This window comes from Sciurus vulgaris (genome assembly GCF_902686455.1).
Source record: "Sciurus vulgaris genome assembly, chromosome: 9".
Taxonomy (NCBI): domain Eukaryota; kingdom Metazoa; phylum Chordata; class Mammalia; order Rodentia; family Sciuridae; genus Sciurus; species Sciurus vulgaris.
In genome coordinates, this window is record NC_136469.1 from 33,909,808 (window position 1) to 33,914,861 (window position 5,054).

Below are 5,054 nucleotides of genomic sequence, written 5' to 3' on the forward strand. Positions count from 1 at the left end.
CAGAAACGCACATTCTGATTTTGTAGTGAGTCCTGATTCTGCTTTTTTTTTTTAATCCTTTGTTTATATTTCCTTCCTCCTCCTTCTCCTTCCTCTTTTTCCTCTTTCTTCTTCCAGAAGCAGATCTTCTATGAATAGTTCAACCCCAGGTTCTCCAGGAATGTGAAGATTCTGCTTTTCTAACAAGCTTCTAGGTGATGTGGCTGGTGATGGTTGCACAGGCCACTTAGGAGTAACAAGCAGTGACCCAGGGCCGGGATCCTTCAGTTCCCTCCATTCAAAGCAACCTGCAAACAGAGATGGTGCTATAGTTTGTAACTTAAGTGGCCCCAAAGAGCTGCGTGTTTAAGGCTTGAGTCCCAAGGTGGCCCTATTGGAAGGTGGTAGGACCTTTGGAAGGTGGGGGCTAGTGGGAGGTCCTTAGGACACTGGGATTGTGCCCTTGAAGGGGACTCTGGGACCCCACCTGTTCAGTCACTCTGCTTCCTGGCTCATGACACAGTGGTTTGTTCTGCCACCCACTTCTGGCATTTTTACAGAGCTGGGCCTTCCAGGAAACTGAGGCAGCATGAAGACACCCCCTCCCAACTCGGTTCTTATGATCAAGTCAGAAGATTTCAGACATGTCACTCAGAGTAACAGGAATGAGTTTATTGAAGGGATAGGAAAAGGGAAAGGGGACACTCTCAAAAGACAGAGGGGATCCTCTCAGAGAGGAGAGGGACAGCATGCTTCTTCTGCACTCCCAGAGAAGTTTCAGAGTCTTGCCGAGGTCCACCTCTTGACTTTTGACTAACAGCAAGATGATATCAGACTTGCAAGTACCCACTGCTATGACAACTCTAGGTCACCTTGGCCCATGCTGACTGGTTCTAATTGGGACCATAAATTCTTACAGATTTTATGGTTAGGAGGAATTATCCTCATCTCCCTGATTTTGGGGATCTGGTCTACGGAAAGGCATGCAAAAGTCTCCCCCTACAGGGTAACTTGGGTTCCTCTTATTGACATTATTTTGGGCCTGTGTTGTTCCTGAAGATAGCAGGTAGTTTGCTGAGGATGTGATGTATCCTCTCGGCATAGACCAGGCAGGGCTGCAGGTAAATTGCTGCTTGGAAAAGAAAGCATATGGGGGTCAGTATAAAATGGGGGCCCATTTTATATAATTATTCTCTTAAACTCATGTTCACATCATTCACATTTGTCTGTTCCCTAATACCATGATGTACCGTCCTCATCAAACATCTGGAGGAATAGAACTGTTCTGTCTTGGACTAGAACCTATAGATCCATGAACCACACCACACCTTTCATCTTTATAAGTTAATTGTCTCAGGTATTTTGTGATAGTAATGGAAAGTTTGCTAATACACCTGAGTTATCTGAGAGAAATTCCTTTTTGCCTTTCTGAGTGTTCCATCTCTACCTGACTCCTTGATCACTGAGTGGTAGCTAAAAGAGCAATGTAGTCCTCTCTGGGCTTTAGGGTTGGCTACATAATTTATAGGGCCCAGTATAAAATGACAATGGAGGTTCTGTGTTCAGAGAGTATTAAGAATTTCAAGGTGGTGACCCCAGAAGTGATGGGCCCCTCTGAGCACAGACTCTGGCACCTGTCACACGTCCATGAAGCTGGTTCTTCTGGGCCTTTTCAGTGTGCTGTGATCTTTTTTAAATAAGGCTTCCAGATGTCTTCACAGTTGATTGTCATAGCTCTCATAGATTTTTTAGAACCAACATCTGATTTACATCTTTAGTTTTTACTAGGTACAGTAAGTAACATTCTCTGATGCAAAATTGGTAATAAAAATCATGTACATCTGTTCTGGCTATTGAGAAGGAAGACATGAGAGTCTTTTTATATGCATCTCTGATAAGTTATATTGCTTTTGGAAAGTATGGTGATAAAGATTTTAATTTAGATAATAAGTTCACAGGTCAATGTTCATGTTAACCTCAGCAGTTCTTTTGCACCTAACCTTTTCTTAAAACTCATTCAAATGCATACCCTTTTTCTTTTTTTTTTTAAACTAAGTTTTGCTTTCAAAATATAGTTCTTGTTTGTGGACAGTCCTCTTAGGAAATTTAAATATAGGCAGTCATTCTTTCCCCAGGGTAACTGGTATCGTTAAAAAAACAAGGAACTAACTTTACTTGCATAATAACAAATATTTATTTATTTACTGAGCACCTACTCAGTGCCAGTCTTTGTACTAGGCAATGAGGATACGTTAGTGGATAATGGGCTGATGAGACAAAATCTTTGACCTCATGGACGTGGCATTCCAGAAAGAAGTATCATTCAATAAAATTATTACAACTGGTAAGGGGCAATAAAACAAGATAAAGAGAGTCATGAGTGTGAATTGGGTGTGGCTGTAATTTTTAGTATGTGGGCCCATTTTGTAGAGATAATTTGAGCAAAGACTTGAAGGAAGAGAAAGTGAGCCACATGGGTATTCAGGTAAAGAGGGGAAGAGAATCAAGGATAAAAGGAATAGTCTTTGTGAGGATACTAAAAATAAAGATTCATTCTTCTTCATGGTTGAGTAATATTCCATTGTGTATATAAGCCACGTTTTTCTTTATCCATCTGTCTGTTGAAGGGTACTTAGGTTGGTTCCATAGCTTAGCTACTGTGAACTGAGCTGCTATAAACTTTGTTGTGTCTGTGTCACTATCGTATGCTGGTTGTAAGTCCTCTGGGTATATGCCGAAGAGTTGTATAATTAGGGCAAATGGTAGTCCCATTCCAAGTTTTCTAAGGAATCTCCATACTGCTTTCCACAGTGGTTGCACCAATTTGCAGTCCCACCAGAAATGTATAAATGTACCTTTTTCCCCACATCCTCACCAACATTTATTTTTATCTTTATCTGATCCTTGCAATAGATAGTATCATCATTCCATTTTATAGATAAGTAAACTGAAGCATAGAAAAGTTAAGCTCCTTGCTCCAGGTTCTGCATCTAGTAACTACTGGGTCTAGTATTTGATGCTAGTGGACTCTGGCACTGGTCTGCACTATATCTCCTCTCTAGTTCTTTATCACTATCATGTGTTTCATAAAATCCTGCTCTTTCCCAAGGCATGCATTGTTCCTTTTAATTCACAAGCACTCAAGTTGCATCAGATAGTATAAATAGAATCAGCTAGAACTTGTCAAGTAATTTGAAACCGAGAAAGATGCAAGGGTTAATCTCGGGTAACTATTTGAATAAATACCCATTTTATAAGAGATTAGTTCTCCAGTGAGTGTTTTCATGATATGAGGCATTTTGCATCTGTGCAGAACCTGGAGATTACAGGGTTTCAGATAACGGATACACTGATCAGAAGGAACTGCTCCATGATCTCTAATCCTTAAGATAATCACCCAAGGTGGGAATTATTATCCTCACATGACACATGTGGAGACTGACAGGGAAGGTGATTAAGGGACTTATTCAAGATCCCAGAAAGTACGTGGACAAGGTGAGGTATTTATTGAGTCCTCAGTCCTCAGAGCCCAGAAGTGCTCTTTCAACTACATCAGGCTGCCTCGGGACTCCAAGACCTAACTTGTAGTTTCTTACTGCTATTACCATGTGTTTCCTCCCTCATATCTTTGTAGGGCACTCCAAGTTTTCTGTGTTCTCATAAAGCTTACCGGAAACCATGGCATTCAATAACACGTGGGAGTCACTGCGTTCTTTCTGAGTTGAATCTTTTTTTTTTTTTCTCCTTTAAAATTTTTCTACCTTAGGTGCAAGTATGGTGGTGCTTGACCGTAATCCCAGCGGCTCAGGAGGCTGAGGCAGGAGGATCATGAGTTCAAAGCCAGCCTCAGCAATTTAGTAGGGCCCTAAGCCACTTAGTAAGACCCTGTCTCAAAATTTAAAAAAATGAACTTAGAATGCAGCTCAATGGTTAAGCACCCCGGGTTCAATCCCTGGTTACCCACTCCCAATATTTTTTTCTCTTTATTATGGTCAGGGATTTTCTAGGCAATTAAGTGCCTAGCGTCTGTGTTGAAGTTTTTATTATTATTATTATTACTATTATTATTATTATCTTTAACCTTGAATTTTACACCTAAAAGTTTACTAATGCCATGAAATTGCTCTCTTTTGCTATTTTCTTTTCTTTCTTTTTTCTTCTTTCATTTTCTTTTCTTTTCTTTTTTTTTTTTTTTTTTTTTCTTTTTTGCCCTTGTTTTTAACTGGGTTTCCACGAACATTGGGCTTGTCCTTGCCCTTCACGTTGGCAACATTCTTTACAGATGACATACATTCTGAACAAGAAATTATGTTAATAAATTTCGAGGTAAGAGACTTTCAGACTTTCTGGTCAAAGGAGAAGCAATGTTGTGGCATCAGCTATCAGTGAGCGCAGCCTGTGTCAGGCTGGCCCTGTCCCTCTTCTCTGCCAAGGCAGGAAAGCTGTGAACGGGTGTCCGCCAATGCAGAAACCCCAAGGGGCGTGCAGAAACCCAGCGCTGAGCTCTAAGGATGAAGGAAAGCCAGGAAAACCGCACCCAGGAAAAGCCACAGCGTACACCTTTTCCTCCAAACAGTTAATGGAACAAGTGCCCCGAGAATCACCTGAAACCATGAGTGGTTTCTATGGAAACCTCCATCCACTTCTGTTCTGCTGACATTTGAATAAATGTGAATAGACCGAAACTTTAGCTCGACTGCATGCACACGGTGGAGACGGCACTAATGGGTTTACCTTGGAATCATTATTAACCGCTGCAGCAAAACAGTGTCGTTCTCTCTTCAGGCACCCAGACAATTCCACACTCCTCCTTACTACCGAAGAATCTGGGATTGGTCGACAAAAACGATGTTTTAACATGACTGGAATATATTGTAGGAGCCTAAAACTCCTTTTTCTCATTCCTGCAACAATTCCGAATAGCAGACAATTAACATTGTCATGGCCTAAGAAAGTATTCCCGGTGTCTTTTATTCTGTGAATATCATTTATGACAAGGCCACGTTCTGCTTTGATAGCTGTGTGTCCCCCTCACGTCAGATGGAGCTGGCCAGAATTACATGCCTTTGACTTCT